General features: G+C 32.9%; 1 protein-coding gene and 1 long non-coding RNA gene across 8 annotated transcripts in view; one reads left to right on the plus strand and one right to left on the minus strand.

Annotated features, from left to right (window-relative positions):
- The window catches only part of LOC149787533 (MYCBP-associated protein-like), a 108,961-nt gene that overhangs the window by 13,309 nt on the left and 67,833 nt on the right, over window positions 1–27,819 (plus strand). The window lies entirely within an intron of this gene.
- LOC149787534 (uncharacterized) lies at window positions 614–27,501 on the minus strand. 3 transcript variants are annotated; one of them, XR_016424069.1, is made up of 5 exons: window positions 26,920–27,501; window positions 16,527–16,843; window positions 16,032–16,155; window positions 10,193–10,366; window positions 614–1,269 (listed from the first exon to the last, which is right to left on the minus strand). It is a non-coding gene; the product is annotated as an uncharacterized LOC149787534 (long non-coding RNA). The 3 variants fall into 3 exon arrangements; XR_016424068.1 differs by having other exon boundaries at window positions 16,012–16,155; XR_016424070.1 differs by lacking the exon at window positions 16,032–16,155.

Below are 27,819 nucleotides of genomic sequence, written 5' to 3' on the forward strand. Positions count from 1 at the left end.
ATGCAAAACTATGCACCCTGAGTATACCATATGTTTAGATGAAATTTATGGAGTTTGAAGTTTGAAAACCATTTGTTATTTAAAATCTTACAAAAAGACACGATTTGCTGATACAATCTGGAAAAGGAATTATGTTCAGTGGCTGTTTGGTTATACTTTGTTATTCAAGGTAAAGAATTAGCATATAATGCTGCCATGTTGTCAGCAATTTCTGAATATCAGTGGAGATGGGCATAGAGAGCATGTTGTTGAGATGAAGTGGTTTTTGCAGATTGAGTAATGGACACATATTCCTCACTTGTGTATACAGTATGTCCTGATAATGGAACATATTATTTTTGGGTGTATTGAGACAGAACTTTTGTATGTGAACATATTTCTGAGTTTGGTTTGACTGGGAACTGGATGTTACCACATCCTCATGGAGAGAAAAAGAAACATTGATTTGGGGAACTGAAATATAAGGACTACAGAAAACTTAACTGAAGTACATTATTAATTTATTGACCTTATGGGGGAGATGGGGAGATATGAAGATTTGTTCACTCATTTCAGGTCACGTTCCAAGAGGATGAATTCCACCTAGAGCATTAATTATTGTGGGTAGCAAATCTTTACATTAACCCCCCTACCACCTAACAAGGGTAATTTAACTGTTTATTATTGTATATTGTTTGCGTGGAAGTGATACGATCTCCCACCTGTTATGGTGCTTTGGTTATCACAATCTAGGAGATGATTGACTATGGTGCTGTTACTCAGATCGAGCAAACAATAAAATAAAATATGAAATTAATGGATCTGAGCAAATATATTGAATATCACAACACGATATGTAAAATATAATAGTTTAATCCATTTCATTAACAAAATGAAATTAAACATAACATTTGAATGATACACTTTCTTTTAGAAATAGAATTAACAAAATTAAGTATACTACAATTAGCTGTTCTGTTATACCAATAAAACAAATTTCATCATAAAATCTAATGACTGATCAAACTCAGATTGCTAGCCTGTCAGCATAACCTGATTGCTTCTGTTCCCTTTTCAAATCACAGTTGGTGACAGGTCAGCATCACTGTACAGTATTTCTTTTCCCTCTCTCTCTTTGGATCCTTAACCATAACTGGGTTGTAGTCTGCACTCCTCAGTGTAGCATAGGTATGGAACTATTTTTTCCTTTGTGCCCATTAAAAACTTACTCTTTCTATGCAGCAGAATCTCTCTGGTTCCAGGTCTCTCAAATTCCTCCTGACCCCCTTCCTGTCAATGATTTAACAAGAAATACTTGTTATTTCCCAAGCTAAATTCTGGTTTCCCACAGAAACGTTTACTAATTTCATGAGGGAGATTACTTGAAACCTTGAATTTCATCTGGGAATACACCCCACCCCACCCCATTTAGCTTATACAATCAGAATTATCTTTTTATGAGTTCAAAAATTTTAACTCTTCCATCAAAGTCAGAATAATTATCTCTAGGCTGCCTTTATTAATAACTATTCATGAACAATTTCATTTTATGACACTTATTTCCTTTGGCCTTAGATTGTTTCTGGCTTAACTCATTTTCTGCTATGTGACCTTACATTAACATTTCTCTTTGACATCAGTCTCTGAATGGACTTACCCATCAAACAAGAAGGGTTATCTATTGCAAGCTGACAATTTATTGCGAGCCTAGCCCATATGTCAGTCTTAATTGTTATGTATGACGCTGCAAGCGCATCTACAAAATGTGTGCACCCTTACAGTTATACAGAATGATTGCATGAGAGAGACATGATCTTTTATTCCCCTAACATTTTTCATTCTGTGCACTAATCACTGACACAGGTACCTTTATGAGGTATAACTAAAAAACTTTTATGAAGTACATGTATAATAAAATGAAAGTCTTGTTTCTCCAGAAGAGAAAGCACATATTCTTATATAAATATACAGTTACTGGTAAATACTGGATTTTTTATGTAGAAAAAGGTCACAGTATTTCTATCATAATTTTGTAAAGAAAAAGGAAAATTGATTACTGGTAGAAGTTTTAACTGATAAGTACCAAAAATATACAAAATCAAACTCTTTTTATTTGAATGCACTCGCCATTTTCATAAGCTGTTTGGGACAGGAACTTGTATATAAAGAAAGAGTACTAGATATGAAATTTTGTTCAAATGTAGTTTTTTTTTTAATTGTGTTTGTTTTTTATTTTTATAATATACACATCTTGAATGTAATTTCATCTTTTAATTGACATAAATTAGCCATGTTGTTTTTTTATTTGGTTTATTTGATGCCCAGTATATTATCTTAAAATAAGTTACCTACTTATTGTTTTTTAAGGTTATTACAGTAGACCATTATAGATAACCATTGGTTCATGAAATATTTGGGATATAAAGTTGTTTCTATCTGAGAATGAATGTTCTCCTGCATACAATATGTACTCACTCATAAGTTCATTCCATCTGCAAGTAACATATACTCTGATCTTGCCATCACATGATGTGTCTATTTTGCATGTTCATCTGATTACTTTTAACTTACTGCATAGACCCAGATCTGCTAGTCTGTTATGCTATGACTGATCTGAGTCTGTGCAGTTAGTATGGTACATGTAAAAGAAAACTGTTGTCATATTCTGACGTGCCAGTCCCGCATAACAGACTGTGAGAGTGTACATGCTTATTTTAGCATCCTACATGTTGACGAAGTTGAGACATTACACTTAATTTACAGATAATTAGGCCCCTAGCCATCTCATGTCAACATTCTAGATGATATTGTTTACCAATCTCTTAAGCTATCACTGTGCCTTTATTTTTAAGTGCTTCAAGTTTCAATCTCATCAGTTGAATTTTCCAGTTTTGGTCCGGTTCATTTATGATTTAATGTTCCAAGTTTGATGTAATAAATGATCTTACTCTGGACTTTATTGACGTTGTTTATAGGTTAATACATGTCCTCACTTATAAGTCAAGTCAAACTACAAAAAAAAAAACAAATATCTAGACCTGCCATATTATTTGTTCTACTGATTACTCCTAACAACATGCACAAACCCAGATCTTCCATCACATTATGCGCAAACAGATCTGGGTCTGTGCAGTTTGCAGTTGGTATTTTAAGTGTGTGTATATGGTACAATAAAAGTTCCAGCCCACACATTTTGTTTGGCAAGAAGTTCTTAACTGGCTGTGAAACCTTACTGTATCTCATATATCTTCCCTTTAGAGGTTATATTAAAATTTTGATTTTGGCATTTCTTGACATTTTCTGACCCTTATACTGCCACAGATTTTATGCTAAAAATAGGATAATCTTCCAGAAGTTTTGATTTTATATTTTGACAGTCAAGATTCCACCTTCCAATAGTGTACATTGACTAGTTCATCTTCTCCTTCATGTTGCTTCATTGCATTGTAACAGTTGTTTTTGAAGTTGTTGCTTTTAAGGGGTGATTTTTGTTGTACACTGTACATATTTTCTTTGAAATAAATAATAAAGAAAAATTGCATAACTCGCATGATTTTTATACATTTCTTTGTGGGAAAGAAATCTTATAATTGTCCCATGAATATGCCATCAAATCTTGGAATCATATAGAAGACTAAGACAGATGGAGACTGCCTTACAAAGAGGACTGATTTACAGTTTGTTTTTAATATTTTTGTATACAAAGGTAACTTGATAAATATTGACTGTTCCATATACAAATAGAGGTATACAGATACAGATGCTTATAAAAGTGTTTTCTCTTATTTTAAGGCAGTTATTTATGTTAAAGTTTGTGTCTTTCAGACTATGGCAGGGCAATTTTAGTTTTCGAATAGCTTTCTTTAGAGTTATTAAGGATGTTTACTTTTGCAAATAAGTGTCCAATTTTTGAATGTGCTTGTAAATACTGAGTGGCTTTTAAAGTAATGTTTTATATAACCATATTAGAAAATGTACATTTTGCAATTTGTTTGTAAGGAAATTGATTTACAGACATGCCTCATTTAAAAAAGAAACTGTCATATGGAATAGACATATTGAAGTTAATTTTTAATTTGCTGGTTATTAAATGTTCTATTTTGCAGTTACAGATTTATGAGGTGGTTAAGTGTATGAAAAATAACCACTGAGGTAACATAAAAATGGTCTTAAAACAATATTTTCCATCACAATGCATAAATTAGTCAAAAATATATCAGTTCAGCACAAAAAGGGTTTAAAAGAAATCTTTAAGACTTGGAATCAGATGAAAAAAGTTCTTGAGCTGAATATTTATCTTACCTACACCACACTTATATGAAGAACCTCATAAGTGACACCAATGCACCGGACAGTATCTTTCCCTAACCTCATAAGTGACACCAATGCACCAGACAGTATCTTTCCCTAACCTCATAAGTGACACCAATGCACCAGACAGTATCTTTCCCTAACCTCATAAGTGACACCAATGCACCAGACAGTATCTTTCCCTAACCTCATAAGTGACACCAATGCACCAGACAGTATCTTTCCCTAACCTCATAAGTGACACCAATGCACCAGACAGTATCTTTCCCTAACCACATAAGTGACGCCAATGTACCAGACAGTATCTTTCCCTAACCTCATAAGTGACACCAATGCACCAGACAGTATCTTTCCCTAACCTCATAAGTGACACCAATGCACCAGACAGTATCTTTCCCTAACCTCATAAGTGACGCCAATGCACCAGACAGTATCTTTCCCTAGCCTCATAAGTGACGCCAATGCACCAGACAGTATCTTTCCCTAACCTCATAAGTGACGCCAATGCACCGGACAGTATCTTTCCCTAACCTCATAAGTGACACCAATGCACCAGACAGTATCTTTCCCTAACCTCATAAGTGACACTAATGCACCAGACAGTATCTTTCCCTAAGATTAGGGTTATGCTGAAGTTGCTATAAATTTAGGTTATTTTAGGATGTAAATTATGGTGTGTCTGTTGAAATCCACCTCTAGTAAAACATATTTTGTGATTAATTAAAGTTATGACTAATGTTCCTAATATCCTGAAAGAAAAAAATTCCCATTCTTACAAATTTCTGAAATATTTTGTGCAAAATTATTGAAAATATTAATTCTTGTGGCATGTTTTCATATGGAATGTTGTAATATTGCAGTGGAATAACTTTTGACAGTTTATCATGGATTTTGTGCTACACATTTGGATATATGATGCATCATAATTCATGTTACAGTGGCAGCCTATCAGGTAAGATGTCATATGCTGGCATCTTGCATGTATGTCACAATATAAAGGGTTGAAATGCTGTAGTTAAGACCCAACGATCTGTCAGCTTAGCATTGTGGATGTCAGTCAACAGTCAATCCTTAAACAGACATTCCACCGACCTGCTGACCAGTCTGATCAATATCACCAACCCATTATGTGCAGATGTTTACCTAATGGAATATTTTGATCTCCATATGCTGTTTCCATCAATAAGCTGGTATGAGTTGGGTTTTTCCAGTCAAGTTTTCATGAAATGTTGACAATATGCAACAACAGCAAAAACCAAACCTCCATGAATTATTTTTTTTTATGGAGAAGAAAGCCAATTTTAAAGAAATAGAATATTAATGGCATTCTTTCTTTGTCCAAGAGGTTAGTTCTCAAACGAGGTATATAACTCACATGCTGAGTTACAAGAGACGAAGGAAGTGCATTGGTTAGAGTGTCAGATTCTTTACCAAGAGGATGTAGTTTTGAATCCTACCATTGGATCACCCTCATTTGGATGTTGTGGTGTGTCTTGGGGAAGGCACTTTACTCCAATTGCCTTGGCACTAAATAACTTGTTTAAGTTGTTGTGCCATAACACCATCGACCAATACAAGAGACTATCAGTGGTGTTACACTACAAATCTTTGCTTTTTATTATCTGGATTAAGGCCTATTAAGATCAGAGACAAAAGTACTTAATACAATACAGCTTGCATGTATGCACAACAATTGACGCATCTTTACTATGTGAAATACATATTTAACGTGATCAACAAAACCTTTTGTTCGGAGTTAACTCTGTTTAAGCTCAGATATTATTGCTTTACACCTTCACTAGGACTTTGAACCACTCTCTCAAGATATCAGGGTAGACGTAGCTTTATCTTCTAAATTCTTTTATGTTCTGATTTATGAACAGGTGTGCAGGGTTGATTATTTAAATTTTGACATTGTCACTTAATGTTATTGGGGTGTGTGGATTTATGAGCAACTGTGGTGAAGATTATTTACTTATGACCCCAGTTTGTGTCATTGAAACTTTTCAGTACCAGTACTTACAGGCTGTGTGTAGAATGTGCCGATTTTGTGCAGCAAAAGTTTGCATGTTGCTATACATATATCCAGTCCCTGATTTCAAATATACAGTATATGTATGGAATATATGTGCATTTTATTAGTTTTGGTAATGTGAACAGATTGCATCTTTTAATTGGATTGTTGCTTTGAAAATTCAGATGTCAAAATGGGAGCTATTTCATTTGAGGTGAATTGATACATGGTACCAGTTGGGATGTACATTATGGTAATTACAGTCTGTCAAAGGATTTTCTTGAATTTAAGTATTAAAAATATAAATTTTATGATGCATCATTTTACACAATTATCAAAGTGTTATCTTCATTTGACCTGTATTCCTTGCATTCTACATGTAAGTACCACTTACATATAACATTCAGCTCTAACTTTAAGAGTTAATAAAATTTAATTTGTCGATGCACATATTTTGAGGCAGATTGATAGAAAACTTTTTAAAAAAAGAAAATTGAAATGCATATACCAGATCTTCACATATTCAAAGTAGAATGTGAAATCTATTTGCCCTATGATGGACATTTCATTTGAAAATGGCATTGTTTGCTTTAGGTCCACTCTGATACATTTAGTTGGATCATTATTTTATTGATTATTTGGAAATCTTTGTTAGCTCTGCTTTGTTTAAAAATCTGATTAAGGAAATTAATTACATTGTTGTTTATCATTGCAATCATGTTTCCCAGTAGGATGCCTGTTTTGTGACAGGATCAAATTAACCCGTTCTTGTAAAAATGATGATGAGAAAGCTGGACAAAGGAATTGTAGAGGTGGAATTTCAAAGTGTAGGCTATTCATTACATGTCCAGTGGATTAATAAATGGCATTGAGAAGGAATAGAGATATACATAGTTATATACTTCACAGTACTCACATGAGAGTTATGGTTCCTTTCAAACTGTATGAATTTCAAGATAAATCTGACTTTTATTATGGGAAGCAACTTTAATGCTTTCTTACATTTATATATGTGAACTTCATTTGAATATGACATATCCTGTTGGATACAAATATTGTAATGTTCTGGTCTTCATTTGATTGATGCTTTCACAACATTTATAACTCTTGAGCCTACATATATGCAGTTGTTGACTATGTTTGGATGGAAATAGGAAATGATTATGATCAAATTCATCCTGAATTATACCACTACTACTACATCTGCAATTTAATTATTGATTCAGTCATAAGAATAAGTTGTGAAAACCTACTTTCTTCTGTACCAATCTTCAACGGAATTTTGCATGAAAGCTGCAAACATGGATCAGGTACATGGAAAAGGGAAGCAAGTCACTGGGACTCACATTAACAAAAAGACAATTTCACTGCCAGATTTAAATGGATTATCACCCAAACAAACTGACATGAAAACAAAAAGTGTTTTCTCTCAAAAAAACAGCCAAGCCATGGTTCGTCTCAGAGGTTCTGTTCGATCGTTAAGGATATTATCCATGTACAGTAAGTTGAGTCTTCCCACATTTCTCTTGTATGTATCACAGCTTTTTCTTGCAACATGGTAACACTTGTATACAAAATGTATTTAGATATAAACTTTAAAAAGGATGCATTTTTTTAATAGTTTTACCATATTTTTAAAATAATTATGATTGCAGTTTCATAGCACCTTATGATGGCGGTAGTCAGGAATAGGAATCAAACAAGACTCATCAAATTAACCTTCAGATGCATTTGTTCTGTGGAATAACACTACTTCAGATGCATTTGTTCTGTGGAATAACACTACTTCAGATGCATTTGTTCTGTGGAATAACACTACTTCAGATGCATTTGTTCTGTGGAATAACACTACTTCAGATGCATTTGTTCTGTGGAATAACACTACTTCAGATGCATTTGTTCTGTGGAATAACACTACTTCAGATGCATTTGTTCTGTGGAATAACACTACTTCAGATGCATTTGTTCTGTGGAATAACACTACTTCAAATTTTTTTTTTAACACATTACTAGTACAATTAAGCAAAACCAATTAAGATAGACAAAATGAAATGTAACAAGCATATGTGAATTCATATATATATATATATGACTTGATGAAAGTTTCAGACCTTTAAAATAATTATTCAAATTTTTCATGAATTTTTTTTATAGACTGTTTAGCAAAATACATGAGGTTGACAAATTAAATTTTTTTGACAGACATTTTTGTTTGCAGTTTAGTGCATAAGTTTTTAGAGTGCAAAGTTAGGTTTTGATGCCATTTTAATACATGCCAGTTAGGGTTGTTACTCTGTTACGATGGATATGGAAGCCAGCAATTGAACATAATTTTTCAGGGCCATAGCCAGAAAAAGGAATCAAAGAGGTCTTTGACTTAATCTTAAAATGTATTGGTGTTGAGGAAGTACACCAATTCAGATTTTTAGCTCACTTGGCATCATACATTGTCTATCCTTCAGCAATTACAGTCTTTGAATTCTTCTCAAAACTACTGGACACATTTTGAACAAATTTGGCTGAGAGTGTCCTGTCACTTAAAGATCATTCAAATTTGCACAAATAATGCTGTTCCACTATCAAATACAGTTGACACTACCTAAAAAATAACAATGAAAAAAACTTATAACAACTTTCAGTTTTTGACCAAAGTTGAGAGAAGGTATTCTCATGTTCTGGCCTCAGTGGCTTTAAATTTTATACAAATATTGTGAATCCATCATGGTGATTGTTACTAAATCCAGAAAAACATTTAAATGAGAGCATCTCAAAAGCTTCTTAAAAGAATTTGATTAAATTTGTCAGAACACATCCTTGACTGAAGTGTTTTCCGATTCTTACAACAAATTTGAAATGAAGTTTTTTGTTTTTTTATATACAAATTATGACAGTCCACCATTAGATATATGCACAATTACTGAAAACAGAAAACAATGTTTATAAGACTTTTAAAAAATCCAAATTTGACAGAAATCATCCTGGCATGCAGATTAGACTGTTTTGTCTTAAATATGACTGCTGTTTCCAAAACAGAATTTTTTAAAAGGACTTATCTAAACCACTCAAAAGAAAGTGACTAAATTTGACAGAAGACATGTTGGCATGAAAGGTTTTCAAATTTTAAATGATGGCACTCTGTCGCCTATTTTGACCAACTTTGACAGAAAGCATCTTGGCATAAAGACATTTCAGTAATGAAAAATGATGTTGATGTGCCATCAAATATAAATGAAAATTTAAAAGGAGAAACCTTAAACAGTTATTTTCAAAACAGATGAAGCAATACAATTTGAACAAATTTGTACAGACAACAACCTACTGACCAGACTTGGTCATCTGTTCTTACATTTATTTATTTATTTAAAGACATCATGCAGTCACAGGCCCACTTAGACCTTTTATGAAACAATATTTTATATAGGCAGGATTGAGATGTTTTTAGGTTATTTTAGATCAGAGTGTTTTGAATTCATTATATTCACTGTATGACATATATTGGCATTAAAGGGGGAAAAGGTTAGTGGTGGAATTGATTTAAGATCAGTGGACATAATGAAAATTTGTAATGCAGAAATGACAAATCAAAACAATAACAAATTTTAACTAACTTCAAATTTTCACAATTGCACCGGTAATGAAAATGTGAAAATTTGCAGTAGAGCACATCTGCTCTTTTGGCTGAAATATTGATATAGGATTCCAGCCACAGTATATTTCCTGAAAATTACTGAACTAGGTATATTACATTGTACTGTACAGCAATATAAAATTGTAGATCTTGATAACAAAATTAAATATGCATTAAGTATACATGCCTTTAAGTAAAAAAATCTTCAAACAAGCTCAGAATGAAGCTGAATCGATAAGAAAGCTAATTGATTGATGTACCTGTTGCTATATCCATATAGGTGTCAAATGACTCCATGAAGTTTCATTGTTCTCAAGCCATTGTCTGTGTTTGAAGTAGCAATTTTAACTAAGGCTGTGAGGCAATATGTTCCTGAGGTTGTTTTTTTTCTTATATGTCATGTGTGGCATCTATATGAAAAGTACTGACAAATGCTGCAGAAAAAAGAAAACAATATGTTACAATTTCATGTGACGTATATCTTGATATGTTCTCATATTTACATTAAGGATATTTTCTTTTACTACATTATTACCAAGTATGTTTTATTGTATCTTACTAAAATTGTGATATTTTATTGAGATGAAATATATACAGTATTTGTGCAGGAAATTTTCTTGTTATTATATACCAAACTTCTGAATCAAAGCTTTGAAGATTAAATTCACTATTCATCACACCACCCCTGATATTTTTATTAACTTAACTTTACACAATCTGATGCAAAAAGCAAATCTGTTTGACTGATGCAGCACATTGGACATTTTACATTATTGTCATGGTTGCTAAAGGGATTATAAGTTCAACAAGAAGGCAATTCAAATAGTAAAAATAATTTCAGTGCTTGAAACTTAATGAAATTCCTGTTTAATGTTCATGCTTACTGCCTATACATTTATATTTGGAATGTCATCCAACTGTCCACTGTTTATATTGATTAACTTGCATATAGGTATATTGCTATTAGATATACATTTACATGTATTCACACATTGGAAAAAACACAGTTTACATCTCATATTTAAGTCAGAATGGTGTTAATCAGGAGATGATTCATTAAAGTTTTAGTAACTGTCATTTACTCTTAGCAAACACTAGGCTGTCATCTTTGTTGGTAGCCATTAACAGCAAAGTAACTGTTACAAAGGAAACAAATACCGTATATTCTCCTTTATAAGTCAAGTCCAACTGCAAATAACAAAGATCCAGATCTGCTAGAACATAATGTGTCTGCAGATCAAGGTCTTTTTTGTTTGTTCTATTAATTTCTGCTAACAACTGCACAGACCCAGGTCTACCATCTCATAATGCACTATCAAATATGGGTTTGTGGAGGTTGCATTTGGACTTGACTTCTGAGTATATAAAATACAGACTCTTTCAGCATGCAAATAAATTTTCAGTATTTATACTGTCAGTGCATACACAATCATGGACAGATACCATTCTTATGGAACTCAGGCAAGTCCAACTTAGGGAAGTCCAACTTAGGCATGTCCAACTCAGGCAAGTCCAACTTAGGAAAGTCCAACTTAGGCATGTCCATAATTTTTTTTATCAAGCTTAATAAGCAAGTCACGCTGAACAAGATATTTTTTTCAAGGGATTTCTGTTTAGAAAATTAACTTACTGAAGAGGTATTTAGAATTTTTAATGACTTTTTTCACTAAATTGTGATTAGAATATTTTTTCATTTTGTTGTTTTAAAATTTCTAAATTAATTTTTTTACAGTTTGTGAATATAACACTCAAAGCAATGGAAATTAACATTTCAGGATATGATAATTTGTTTGTTATGATATACTGGATTTCATCCTTTGAAAAAAGATGTATTGCAGTTTTAAGAAGGAGAATGGTAAATGTGAAAACAACTTGTCACGAGCCATTTTGAAATGTTTTTTTTTAGATTCATGGTTCAATTATACCATGTACTGTCAAAAAGGCAAAAATGTACTCTAACAATAAATAATCTCAGTAAATTTATTTAAGAGATTTCCCTTCTTAACTAATTACAGTTGACCAAACCAAGGGAAACAGAAGCATTATTCATAAAAAGATTTGGTTTGGGTTTTTATGGCACACCAGTACAATTAGGTTTTTAGTGCTTAGGACATTGAAAAAAAGTGTCTTATTCAAGGATGCATCATATTTACTGATCCAGGCTGATTCATTGGTAAGATTCAAATCTGCTTCTTATTGGTCTCATGCCTGGCACACCAACTGCTGAGCAATAATGGGTTTTGACTCAGTTAGTTGCTTCATGCACCATGTAGGAGAGTGCATACGGGCAATTTTACATCCCTAGGCCCACATGGTTTTCTATGGTGCTGATTAGTTTTGCACCTTAGAAAACCTGTATGATGATGTGACTAGTGCTGTTCTTATCAATGGCAACATAGGAGATTGATTCAGAACCACTGTCAGAGTCAGACAGGGGTGCCTTCTCTCACACACTCTCTTCAACATAGATCTGGAAAGAATAATATCCAATGCCTTGGGAGACCATGAGGGCAGTATCATTGTTGGAGGCAAAGCAATCACCAACTTGTACTTCCCTGATGCTATAAATGGATTATCAGGACATGAAAAAAACTGGAAACCTTAGTGAACCATCTCAACCAAGCATCACTAACATATGGGATGGAGATCAGCATTGAAAAGACCAAGCTAATATCAAACAACCCATGTGGAACCCAAAAGGAAAGAAGACTGAATGGAAAGAAGCTGGGCACAGTGACAAGCTTCAAGTATCTACATGAATAACTTCTGATAAAGGTTCAAAACCTGACATTCTTTCCAGGATTGTGCAGACAACAACTGCACTGGCTAGGCTGACAGCAATATTAAACTTAATATTCAACCTTATGCACTCCCTCTTTATTTCCATATTCTTGTATGCATGTGAGACATGGCCCTGACAGCAGAACTAGAGAGAAGAATCCATGCCTTAGAGATATGTTATACAGGATCCTGAAAATCTCATGCTTATAGCATGTGTTTAATGAGGAAGTACACATTGGAATCCAAAGTGTAATTGTGCTACGTGTATTTGATTTAATTTATATTTGATTTAATTTAATTGTTTGTTTGTAAGTTTTAATTTTTTTTGTTCCATTACTTGCTGTTATCATGTAACTTTATTTACTAGAATAGAGTTCAGTTCTGACTGACTTTTTATATTTTTGATGTAAACAACTTTATAGAAACACTATCTAATGCTGACCTCGTTCCTGACCTTGATTCAGAACCAGTGATATTTTGTATAAAACGACTTTTTAAAAAAAATCTGTCTTAGAGTAAGCTTCATAAAGTGGAATTGAGGCCATACTTGGAGTACGTGACAAATAACATGTAACAGTTGTTACAAACTCTGGGTTTTTCCAGAGGATCGACCCACATCCAGGCATCTGTTTTGCATTGTAGTTCGATTTATTATTGATGTTTTGAGAAATAATAGTTATTCTTGCTCTAGCACTGGAGAAGTTAAAGTGTTTTATGTTGTGACCAGTTTTGGGCTAATTATTTTGTTTTCTTCAATTTATTTGGCTTTCAAGTTTGTTTTCCCTGGAAATATTAGTGCTCTAAATTAATTCTTGGACAAGGACAGTTATCAAAATTTATACAGAATACAAATTGGAATATTATTTTCTGTGATTCAACAAAAAACTGTTAACACATCAGTAAGATGCCAACCACAGCATATGTAATCGCCTTCCATTTTGGATTAAATCACAGTTTGAACTCAGATTCATTTAGGATTATTTTTTAATTCTTGGATTAATTTTGGATTTGATTTGAAAAACCTTTTAAAAAATTCTCATTTTTAACTTGTTTTCTAGGGAATTAAATTATTTGTTAAATTTTATAAAGCTTGTTGTCATCACTTTTTTTGATTATGTTTTGTAAGAGCCTAAACATGTAACAATTGGACCATATGAAGATCTGCTCACCATCATAAAGAAACGCAAACTAAGATGGTATGGTCATGCCTCATGCTATCTGGCATCTCAAAGACAATCCTACAGGGCACCATGCTATCTGGCCTCTCAAAGACAAGGCTACAGGTCACCATGCTATCTGGCCTCTCAAAGACAATCCTACAGGGCACCATGCTATCTGACCTCGCAAAGACAAGCCTACAGGGCACCATGAGAGGAAAGAGAAAACAAGGCAGACAGATAGAGATGGGAAGATAACATGAAACCCATAGGGGAACAAATTCATGGCTTCATGAACACTCATGAATTGTTCATGATCAGTTCGTCATTTGAGTTCATGAACAAATGTTCATGAAAGTTCCACAACTAAGTTCATGAACACTTCATGAATTTTAATGCATCATACATGAAGTTCATGAACACACTGATGAACTTTTATGAACTATTATAATATCTTAAAAGTTCCAGAAATGTCATAATGTTATGAACTTGGTTAGAGTGGACTGGCATAGACTTTACAATGCACCAAAGAACAGTGAGTACATGGCAAAATGGAGAGAGGTCATCATAATGTCATCAGAGATGCCCCTATGACCAGCCAGGTTATGATAAAAATAACAAAAAAATGAAGCCCACATTGGCTTATATCTTTCAGTTCTAGGAGAAGTTAATGATAGTTTGTTGTTGTAGGGTTTAATGCCATTTTTCAGCACAGATAGTCTGTACATGGTGGCAGAGATGATTACTAGTTTTCATGTTGAAAATAATGAATAATGATGTGCTCTAACTTTAGAAAATATTGATGGAAGGTTCTTCTGTAATGTAGATCAGTAAAAAGGTTTATGATGTTTTTGCATCACTGTTAAAACTATTTATGTTTGTGTAGTGCATATCATGGACATCATTTATTTGCAAGCATAATTACCCCTGTGAAACCCAAACAGTCACTTACAGAATGTAGAGGGCCCAAAAGTCTAACATTTGATGACCTTGTATGGAATAGCTCATCAAAGGATAGGCATAGAAAGGTGATTATTGATGTAAGGTCTTGGCAAATACTTGAGGAACAATATAACCATCTACAGCAAAAGGAATTGTCATTGATTAGAGTGACTGATATCCCATACTGTTTGTTTAACATAGGGACAGAGCCAAAAGGTTTCATGAATAGAAATGGGGATCAAAGTCAAATTGTCATGTGTTCCATCTTGGATCTGTTGAAACAGTTTGATGCTATAGTGTTGATACCTTTTGAAGAGTTCTTTATTTGGGACAAGGATAATTATCCATGAATATCCATGAAAAAGCATGTAAATTCTAAAAGCTGCTATTGTTTAAATACTCCTTTGGTTTTTATTGTGAATTCATACATGTAATTACCTCTCAGTGCATAAATTATGGAGTTGTTATTTGGAAATTTAATAATCTACCAGATATATACAGGAGTCTGTTCATTTGATGTTTTAGCAGTTTGGATACTTACTATGTGTATATACATGTCATACAGTGATTATGGCCCAAGTAAGAGAACTTAATTAAATCCCAATTTAGGTGATTTTTATTCTTTGATCTTGGCATGCTGTATTTTGGGGATTATTGTCAGTTTCAGTTCAGTTTGGAAGACTGATCACTTTCTTTTGAATCTTATACTTACGGTGTGTTTGCAACCCAGGTGGAGTACAGGTATTTCTTTTGAGAAACACTGTTATATATAGATACTACATATAGTAGGTTGAAAGTCATTTAAGTTAGAGTAGTAACCATGGCATCTATTGGATTGGAAAAACACTTAAAGAAGGCCTTTAGCTCTTCAGTGAATGCTAATAATGTTGGAGGAGGAGGAGCAAATCAGACCCCTGTTGATAAGGCTTCAGCTGGAAAATGGAGTGAAGTGAAAAACAAAGTATCAACTAATATTTATTTAGGTGAGTTTGATTTTATAAATCATGAGATCTAACAAAAGCACTGAAACAAAATTTCCTTTAAAAAGAATGAAAGAAAATGCCTGTATTTTTCTATTTTGATCCATAGTATACAAGCATGTTTATTTTTATTTTTAGCTACCAATATTTTTTGTACTTTTGCATGCTTATCAAGATCTGATATACATCCTGTACAGTTATTTGTAAGCTATTATTTACCAGTCATGAATCACATTTACATTAATGTCTTCAAGCAGATTGCAGCTCTCCCTTGTTACAATAAGGTTGTCATGGTCCATAACTGCCAACAGCATTTTATACTGAAACACACTGTAGCAAAAAATCTATACACCATGGATGTGTCTGGTGGGAAGAAACAAAATTACAGTCAAAGTAATAGTAATACATTTTGTTTATGTAATTAAATATTCTTTACATGCCATTTGTGCATTTAATTTTGTCAAATAATAACATTTTAAAAATGAAATAAAGTAGTAATGTTAATTGTCAGATTATTTTTTTCAAGTACAATGGTGTCATGTATATTTTTCAGTAAATATGTTTTTCTAATTTTGGTCACAGTGTCCATAGCATGATATGTTGAACTGCATTATAATTACAATTAAGGGCTGTGTATCCAACAGTTCACTTTTTCTATGCAGTTTACAGTGTTATATATTAAAACTTGTTTAATATGGTGTTGCACATGTGCACAGTGTTTTCAGATTCCTTACCTTGGCACAGAAATTACAAATGGCTTGTTGTCAATATTATAATCTAGGTAGGTGTTCATCATTTGTCATTATGGTCCTTTGATTAGTTTTATTAGCTGTACAAGTCGAAGGTCAGAAGAGTTTTTGCAGTGATCTGTCATCCATCACATGTCTGATAGGACAAGTTTATTATTGCTGCTCCTCCTAAACTACCAGGATGTTTGTCTTGAAACTTTATAAACACAGCCATCCCCAATGTCTCATTGGTCCTATATGAAAGTGGTACTCCTCGGATATCCAGTAAGACTGCCATGGCCACCATCTTATTGCTGCTTAACCTGAAAAGATGTTCACATCGGCATGTGATTTTTTTGAAGCAAGATTTATGATGTCTGTATCATCAAAAATGAAAATGGTGCTGATTTGATGCCCAATATGGCGTTCATAGTAACCATCATGAAAATCTTATTATTTCTGAATGGATGGTCATATCAACATGGCGTTTTCCCCAATAGATTTCATATGATATGTAGATAGTCCTAATTGAAGATGATGATGCTTAGATTTCCAACATGGTGCCTATCTTTAAAATCTTGTTTTACTATTTCTCCTGCTTGGATTATCATATAAACATGTTTATTGGGTTTTTCCCCTGAATGCTTCTTATCAGCAGTAATTAATCCCAAACAAAAATGGTGCCAAGTAAACCACTAACATGGGTGGTATGGTGGCCACTTTGAAAATAGGTACCATTGTTTCTTCTTATGAATGGATTATCAAAATGACATGGGTTTTCGACTTAAAAACTTTTTTCATACATGACTTGAAATAACAAAATTGTTTTACTGGTCATCAAGGGTTATAGATAGACCCATCATGGAAAAAATGACTCACTGTTGTGACGGTCAGACTGCTTCTTGTCAGAAAATAAGTTGTAACTGTTTTCTACCAGATTACTTTAAGTAATTTTTAAAGCTTTCCATTGAAATGAACACAAAATGATGTAGAACTAATTTTAAAATGGTTGTTTTTCAATTTTTTAGTCGAAAAGAGAAGAAAGAATCATGATAATACTATAGAAAGAATTCAAGACAAAGGGTTAGAAACTAAGGTATTCTCGTAGCTTACAATCCTGTATTCTTAAAGCTTACAATCTTGGGTCATGTTCTTGTAAATATTGAATTCACAAGTTTTACTTAAAATATGGAAAGTAATTTGCTTCAGTTTTGACACTCAGACTCTGATCTATGTGGAATTAATTTAATTTATGTAAATATGAAGACTGTTTTGATGTGACTATTTCTTGACATAATAATGAAAATATATGTTTCTTAATTCAACCAGTTAGTAAGACATGTAGAATTTTCATAAATCAGCTGGTATTGTGTATGATTTTTTAAACTTATTTTGTTCAATCTTTGGTGGTATTGGAAGGTTTCTTACTATTAATATGTGGAATTAAGCTTTGACACTTTTCTGGAAGACAATAGCTAAGACTCATTTTCTTTACAGGGAGTGAGGAGATTATGAGCAAGCAACTCAGAATGTTTTCTCAATAAGGGAGGAAACCAATCTCAAATCAGTCAACCTAAAAATTTCAGGATTTATGCCCCTTGGAAATTGTTTAACTCTATTATCAAATTAAATTAATAATAAAATATCTGCACTGAAAATTGGAATGGTGGCATAATGTCAGGAATAAGTTGCTGAGATATTAAATTTTAGAAGAAAAAAAAAATCACAGAACTTTAAAAATGGCATATTTCATTCATCTAGTTGCTAGCTTTCGAAGGCTGTATATTGCTTGTATGCTAATTTGACCTCAATGTGACCTTGCATTAAGGTCAAGGTTGTTAACTATTATACTTTGCAAACCATCTTATCTAAATGAATACTCTGTATCCAATCAGATGTGTGAATCACTGTAAATTATTTTTCAGATCAGTCATATCAACACAAAAGTTTGAAGCATTTTTTCCAAAAATTCATATATTATGACTTTATCGCTCTGGGATGTAAAAATGTATCTAACTCAACTTTCATTGGCTAATTTTTTGCTATCAAGATCATAAGCTGTTTACAAAGAGGAGAAACATAAAATGTTTATGGACACAGAGTGTTTGAAGATCATAACCAGTTTGGCTTAATATGTAGCTGTCACAACTTGATAGCTTTGGGTATCAAAATTTACATTTATGAAGCTTCTTAGAGATTTTTTGTATTTGTGTGTGAAAAGAAGAACAGAGTTTACAAACAATAAACTGAAGGTTGGACACTGTACCCAGAACTGAGTTTAGTGATGAACTTTGTGTAAAAAGAACACTCTAGTGGCCTAAGTGGTTATGGGGTGGTCGCAGGGTCAAACCTCAGATGAGTCATACCAAAACTTATAAAAATTGGTACTAACAGCTGCCTCACCTGGTGCTCAACATTAAGAGGTTACTGTTTTGGACTGGTTGGCCTAGTGACAGGATTATCTGACTGGGTGGGACATGTCTGCAGCATGATGCCCCAGTGCTAGACATCACTATAAACTACCACACACCATCATAGTGATATGACTAAAAAATTGTTAAAGCTACGTTAAAAATCCAAATCACACACACATTTGTATGTGTAAATTACATAAAGTTTTCTGCAGTTGTTGACTTTCCATTTGGGGTTTTCATAAATTTATTTGACCTTTCTTGCTGCATTACATTGGAATTCTTTTTAGCCATTATCAACACCTTTTATTTGTCGCTAATTTTAATGTATGGTATTCATGTTTGTTTACATCGATAAGGGGCTGTATTGAAGCAATCAATTTTGAAATATCTAAAACATGTACTACACGTTATTTAACAGAGCATTATTGAAACATTTTTGGTGACACCACACCACAAATTGCTCATTTATACTTGTATTGTCATCACTTTAAAATAAGTATGCATTGAAAAGTTAAATTTAGATACCTTTAGACTTATCTTTTCTAGCCACCACCGTAAATGACACTAATGAACAATCCAGTACTGTACAGAAAATTTATGAATTAAATATAAAAAAAATATCTTTTGAATGGGTTGCAAGTGTGTGTGTGTGTGTGATTTGGATTTTTAACGTAGCTTTAACAATTTTTCAGTCAACTCACTATGATGTCTGCAGTGTGACAGTTTATAGTGATGTCTAGCACTGGAGCATCATGCCGCAGACATGTAGCATGATGTCCCACCCTGTCCCATTATCCTGAATGGGTTGCTTTTTGGACCTTGTCTTAGAAGATAATGTTTCCTTTCAGGAATTTTCCTCTCTGTGCCCATGCTGCATCATAATATAATTGATGTAAACAGACATGTGGGTGGGTCATTTTTAAGTGCATGTACTTGTGCTTTTAGGCCCATCTACAAATCTCCTAGACTGCTGTTTTATTAGCATTACTGTTTATAGACAAGAAGAGTTTAATGGATGGCATGTTGCCCGTTGTCCAACACGTGTCCAACAACTGATTTATGTCTGTCCATTAACACATGTTTGGTATCACTATTTGTCCTGAACAACTTGAAGGATTGCCATGAAACTTTATGCATACATTCATCCTGAGGGTTAAGTTGGTTGTGAATTAAAATCCTCAGACATCCATTATAGCTGCCATGGTAGCCATCTTGAAACTCTTGTTATAACTAGTCCTGAATGTATGGCTATATTAACATGGGGTTTGATTAAAAGACTTCTTAAAATGTTTAGCTGGTCCTAAATAAAAATGGTGCCAGTCTAGTATCCAGTATGGTCACCACGGCAGCCATCTTAAAAATCTTGTCATGCTGCTCCCCCTGAATTTAAAGTTAGATCAGCTCAAAGTATTCACCAGAAGACTTCTTACAGTGTCTAGTTGGTTTCAATAAAAAAAAAATGTACCAGTCTGCTATCCAATATGACTGCCACAGTTAACATATTCAAAATCTTATTGCTACTTATCTTAGATGGATAGCCATATCAACCATTAGGTTTTCACCAGAAGATTTCTCATAATGTCAAGTTGGTACTGTATGAAAATGGTTCCTAGTTTCACATCCAGGATAGTCACATTGTCAGCCAGCTTGAAAATCTTGTTATTGCTCCTTGTTTTAAATGGAAAGTTTAATCAACATTGGGATTTTCACCATAGGACTAATTATAATATTTAGTTGGTTCTGAAGGAAAATGATGCTGATCTGACTTCAAGTATGGCTGCCGCAATGAACATATTTCAGTCTTCAGTGAGAAAAATATATGAGCCAGCAAACTGAAGAGAAAGTAAAACACAAGTTCTTTATGAACTCAAACACTTTTTTTTTTGTCAGGCATGCACAAATCATATATGCTGCAAATGTTCATTTCCTTGCTATATGTAATTTATTTAATTGAAAATACTCTTTCAAAACTCTGTACCGCTCCGGTGGCCTAGTGGTTAGAGCGTCTGCCTCGGATGCGGGAGGTCGTGGGTTCAATCCCCGGCTGAGTCATACCAGAGACTTAAAAAATGGTACTAACAGCTGCCTCGCTTGGCGTTCAGCATTAAGAGGTTAGTGTTAGGACTGGTCGGCCTGGTGTCAGGATAATGTGACTGGGTGGGACATCATGCTACATGTCTGCAGCATGATGCCCCAGTGCTAGACATCACTATAAACTGCCACATTGCAGACATCATAGCGATATGACTGAAAAATTGTTAAAGCTACGTTAAAAATCAAAATCACACACACACACATCACACACACACCTCACACACACACTCAAAACTCTGTAAAAACAGTAAATCCCATGCTTTAGCAATTTCTTGTTTTTTTAATTACCCCCCAAAATGTTTAGGTCAATATTTAAGTTTCATTATTTATCAGATAAGAATCTAAAATCATGTCTTCTAAATTCCTTTGGATTTAACATATAGTATGTAATATTTTGGGACCACCATATTGTGTCCTGACATCCTATATTTGCAAATGGATGATAATTAGCCTTTATATTCACCCTATTGTTAATAAATACCTTGATTACTTATTTAAGCTATCTTATATGAAATAAATTGATCCCAGCAGGCTCCAAACAAGGAAACAACAGTCATTTGTGTTTATGTATAATAAAACTTGCTAAAAACTGTTTTCCATGACTTATGTTTTTTTCAGGGTTTTTTCAACAAGTTAGTGTTTTTCAGGTATTATTTTTAGTTTCTCTATTGACAGAAAATACAATATTTAAAAGAATCTTTTGACAATTTTTGTCATTAATGAAGCAGGCATTTCCAGTGGCAATAATTTTCAGCTGGGAAATCTATAGACTATCAAGTAAAGTTTCATTTTTGTAGTTGGACTGTTCATTTCAGCTTTGAGTGTAGAATCCTTAAATTTATATTTTTCTTTAATGAGTCAACAGGATTACAATGGTGTTCTTTATTACCAATCAGAACTATTATGCAGTGTACTGGTAGAATTTGTGTGCATGTATGACATCATCATGACATTTTTTATTCAAAGTTGATATGGATCAGTGCTTTGTTGTACAAGAGCTTTAACTATTCTTTATATCTTCCTTGCTTCATAATACATGGTTAATTCATTTGTTATTTTTGTGTGAATACAAATAAAACCATCCGGTATTTGCTTTGATAGTGTAGGATAACAACAACAAAAAACTGTAGGCAAGGCCTAATAATAACATGAATCAATACAAGAAATGTATGCAGAATGGAGTTTGATTTGAACATGTATTGTTTTTCAAAGACATGTCATTTAATTTGAGGCTGTATTGTTTGGCAAAGACTTATCAGATGAACTGGAATTATTTATGTACATTATTATTATTGGTATTATTATTATTATTATTATACCTAAATTATATATAAACAGTATACACACACACACACACACACACACACACACACACACACACACACACACACACACATACACACACACACACACACACACACACATATATATATATATATATATATATATATATATATATATATATATATATATATATATTTATATGCAGCTTTCAGTATGAAAAGAAGGATGAGTTTGAGAAAGGATGGAGACAGTAGAAAGTGTGCATTGTTCATGACTAAATAAATATAGATAAATTTTTATACTGATGTTGAGAATGCTGTTTTGTATTTTTGGCAAAAAGTATCTCTCTCCCCCGTATTCTCAGTCTCTCTCTCTCTCTCTCTCTCTCTTTCCACAGAGCTAGCTTAATCAAATTAAAATGTCCCTAAAAGAATGTAAATATGAATGATTTATACAGGTAGAGTAGGGACATTTCATGTGTTTTAACTGTTTCCAATTTTCTAGTTTTGTACAAAGTCACATTTAATAGAATCCACATTATAAGAAATGTTTTGCTTCTGCAGTCTACAATTACAAACAGAGTCTTTACAACACACTCACCCAATTAACTTATCGCCATTTATCATTTGGTTTCACTGGTCAAATTCTCTGGCTTATATAGCAGAGAAAACAAGATGCATTTGTGTTTACGTAAATTAATTAAAGGTTTATGTGTACCTAGAATTAAATTTTAGATTTTGAAAATGTTGATATTAGAGACTGGATTTGAGATTAAGTGACTCTAAGTAGCAACAGTGACCTGTATGTAGTTGAAGGAAATATATGTTTATACTTGAACCTGGACTATCTTTGCCATCCCTCTACCCCTAAAGTACATTTATTTAACATTTTATATTTGCCATTGAGGTTGAAAGTGAGTGTGAGTCCGATCAGATACGTAATTATCATTTATATGTTAACAAATCAACTTCAGGACAACTCATTACTGAGATATGAAAGGTTTAGTTTTACACAGGACGCACAGATTTGTGTATCCGAAACAATCAGTCCAGTTAGAGAAATGTAATATTGGGATGTCTCCTGTGAAGTCTGCTAGGTTGATATATATTGAGGGGACAATGGTTATCAATGAGTTTTTGAATTGGAATTTGGTGTAGTGAAGAGCAACCATTAAATGCGTAGCCTAAACGTTTGTGTCTGTTTGCTCTTCAGAATATTGATGTTTATTATACATAGTGTTCTGCTGAGGCTTTGGTAATTTTTTGCTAATGGCTCTAAGGCTATAAGGCTAAGTAAGCTTGAGCTTGTGGTATAGTGATATGTCCATTGAACGTCTCTGTCAATATTTCCCTGTTACCACAGGAGAGGCCATGTTTTGTATCTGAATTTGATCAGACCTGGAGTATATGCTTATGTTCTCAAGATTTTGGACAAATACAATAATGAGCAAAATCCATGAAGTGACATTATATCTGATTGGCCGAGCTTTTACCACTCTAGAGACTATTTTTCATCCACTGTTGAGTAAACTGGTAAATAGATATTAATCATCAAGATATCCAGTGAGTTTGTTTATAAACAAGAGACGTACATATTAATTATATTCAGTGCTTAAGTCATATGCAATGTAATCAGTTATTTTCTACAAAGGTAAGCAAGGGAAGTAACTCACAATATTGACTTTTGAAAATTGCAATTTTGTATAACTGAGTGCTTCCCCATGAAAAATTGCTGAAGGAAAACATACATTATAAATATTGTTAGAGAAATGTACATATGCAGGCTGGTATGTTCTGTGTTGTATTGAAGAATCAGAATTTATTTAAATGTTGATCGATAATTTTGGAAGTTACTGGGTTTGTTTCTAATATTGATCTTGCTCCATCTTCCTTGTAAAAACCATGTCTAAGTTTGTAAATTTATCTGTGGACAATTATTTCTAAAAACTTGACCATGTTTGTAATTCTTAAATATTTGAAAGCAAATATTAGATGTTTGGTGAAATAAGATTTGACTTTGGCTAGTATTGCCATGTTGCAGAACATTTTTTATCACTTGACCATTATTTTATGGCATTCATATATTCCTTGCCATTACTCAGATATTTTTAAAAATATCATTTATAATCTGTATTTTAGGCTATAATAAATAAATAAATACCACAATATGCTTTTTATCTGAAACACTTCCAGATTCAATTACAAAGAGTTTAGAAACCCATAGCTTAACATAAAGTATGTCAATTATAATTTCATATTACCGTGTAACTTTGAATACTTCATATTAAAGCTTTGCCAGTAGAATTAACTTTTAAAGATTTTGGATGATTTGGTTGTAAGCAATAATCTATGCATATTATACCTTTATCTTTGGAAATAATTTTTATCTATGTATATTAGTTAGGGCTATATCTTTCAAAATAGTTTTTATCAGACAATAGTAATAAAAAAGGGTGAAAACAGCATCATACCTTGTTTGGGAAATGGTTTACAATACTACGAAAAATGGTCAACTGTTAAATTATGCAAACAAAGGATGGCCATATTGGGCCTCATGTTAATATTTCCATTGAAGTACTGTTTTCAGACATATAATTAAAAAAAACAATAAAGAAATGTTTGTTGTGAAGACATTTTTGGTTCAAGATTTTCAAATAGACAGCAAACACTGGCTGCTTATATTGGCTTTTGAACTGTAAAGCTGTTAGGTAGATAATGATGACAGTACATTTCAGTAAGTTATAGAAATTAATCTATTATTCATTAAAGTCAGAAAGGAAGACAAGGCTTGTATTTCAAAATGCATATCTAGCATGTACAGGAAGGTCATGTTTGCAGAAAGCTTTTTAATTGTATCTGACTAATTTGATTACTAATATTCTAAATGGATTTGTTAAAAAATTTTTTGACAAACTTCACAATTTTCATCTGAATTTTGTATGCATTAAATTAATTGTGAGGTTGGTCTTATCACTGAAATAATGATATTTGCTTTGAGTGGCTGTACCAGACTGTTCCTTTTATGTTATGCCTTTCAAGGGTAATTTCAATCTGAGCTGCATGGACTGTACTATTTTGATGCCTTGAATGGTTGCATGCATAGTTTACCATAGTTGTAGGTATGATTTGATCTGAAACATTTGTGGTTACTTTGTTATGAACTACTAGAGTTTCATGTTAGCCTCTTCATACTTGATGACTTGATGTTCGGGACTGATTGTTTGCATATGCATATATATATATATATATATATATATATATATATATATATATATATATATATATATATATATATATATATATATATACATACATACATACATACATACATACATACATATATATATATATATATATATATATATATATATATATATATATATATATATATATATATATATATATATATAAGATTGTTAGCTAGGCTCTTTTGTAACGACATGTAAATAATTTGTATGCATTTTCAAATCAGTGACTTACAAACTGAAATGTTCTTACCGATATTTTCCAAATGTCCAGCACAGAGAAACAATCAGGTATTGACTTGAATTGTATGCAGTGTAACAGCACTGTACAAGGTTCAGTAATTGATTTGAATGAAGTAGATCTCAACCTAAAACTAAGGTAATATAATCATTGATTAGTATCTTTCTGTGAGGCAGTCTTATTATTTTCTTAGTGTCTGTTTAATATTGATGATTCCTTGTTGCCTTAGCAATAGGCCATAAAAGCTTGTTGTACCTGTCTCATAGACACTACAATGGCTTTAATGTCCCTATGGAAGTTCATCTTGTTTGGTTTTATGATGCATTTTATCGATTGAGTCATTGGTCACATTGATAAAAAAAATCAATATATTCTGGACAGCATTAGAGAAACATTTAAGCTAGAAATTAATTGATATATAAATTGGTTCCAACTGCAAACAGCATAGACTCTGATATACCACCACATAAGGTACAGGCAGATCAGGGTCTATGTTGCTTGTTCTGCTGATTACTCCTAACAAGCTGCATAGACCCCCACCTGCCGGCACATTATATAGTGGCATATCTATGTGGTTTGCAGTTGAACCCAAGTGAAGATATACAATATCTTTTATGGATCACGTCAAACTCAGATTGGAAGTCACTATAATGAAAGTCACATGGGTCATGTATGTGCATTTACTTATTTTACATTAAATATTATTTTTTCTTTTAAAATTTAATTCTAATTTTCTTCTCACCAAAGTCTATTCAGTCATGATTATTGAATGCTGTGCACCTTGTCTGTCATCAAGAAACTTCCAGATGAAAATTATCAATCTGTATGGTCTTTTACAATGGTGGCCATGTACTAAACTTGGGTCAAGAGAAGAACACATCAAGTTTAATCATTACAATATAGGGTAATACAGATTTGTTTATCAGTAAGCTTTCATTGTGACATCACAGTGCGCAACATTCAGTCCAGATTGTACTGGATAAGACCTTTAGGTTCATTTTGTCTAAAAATGTCTAAATGATTTAACATTGATTTTCTTGTATGCACTTCTCGAGGGATTCTAAATAATGAACTTCTAAAGGAATGTGGATGTACAAGAATCCAAATGAAGTGAATACTTACCACTTAAAGGTATGCTGATTCAAATTCGAAAAAATGATTCCCATTACTGAAATAGTTGAATGTCTACATGATCTGTGTGACTTTTACAATAGTTAGCATACATTTCTTCTTACTGCTAATGAATACACAGTATTGAATATGTTCCAATATCACCACATCTGACATGAATACGTTCAACGATGCAAAGGCTCTTGTTACTGCAGGATAAAGATAATTTGAAAATTTGAACTACATCACAAGTTGACACTTCTGCAAATCTTGAGTCTGGTGAGATTCAGGAGTACGTATATCTATTGTACACAATATTCTGTGGTTTTGTTTACAGTCTTGTGTGTTAAGGCAAGATCATGTGATTAGGATTAATAGACCTAGATAATGGGACTATCAGCTGTTTGATTTGCTTGACCTTGAAGAGCTCAACATTAGTGGAAAGCTTAGATAAAATTTGGATTAGTTATTTTGAATGAAATCCTCCTGCCATGATTGCGTCTGGTACTCTTCGTAGATTGCAAGTTAATTACCCATTCAGTGGATCTTAACAAAAGACCTGTCTCCGATATTACAGATTCTGCCATTTAAAGTACAGGATAATTCAAGAAAGGGTCTTATGCTCCTAAATTTTGTGCAATTTAGGTTTGTGTGAAATACTTGATGAGGTGTACAGATAATTAGAAACATCTAAGATTGGCAGGTGGTTTGATATTTAATTTGAATAATGTGAATATCAAGTCATATATCAAATACATGGTGAATAGATAATTCACCAGTGGAACAATTTTATGGTGATTTTATACGTGACTGGATTTTATAAGGCTGCCTTTGTAATTGTACTCCATAACAAAACAGAAAGAGACACCGGTAATTTGTTTTTCTCACTAACGACGGGCTAAATAAGTTTGT

Source organism: Sinohyriopsis cumingii, chromosome 11, assembly GCF_028554795.1.
Source record: "Sinohyriopsis cumingii isolate HCF-2022 chromosome 11, ASM2855479v2, whole genome shotgun sequence".
Classification (NCBI taxonomy): Eukaryota; Metazoa; Mollusca; class Bivalvia; order Unionida; family Unionidae; genus Sinohyriopsis; species Sinohyriopsis cumingii.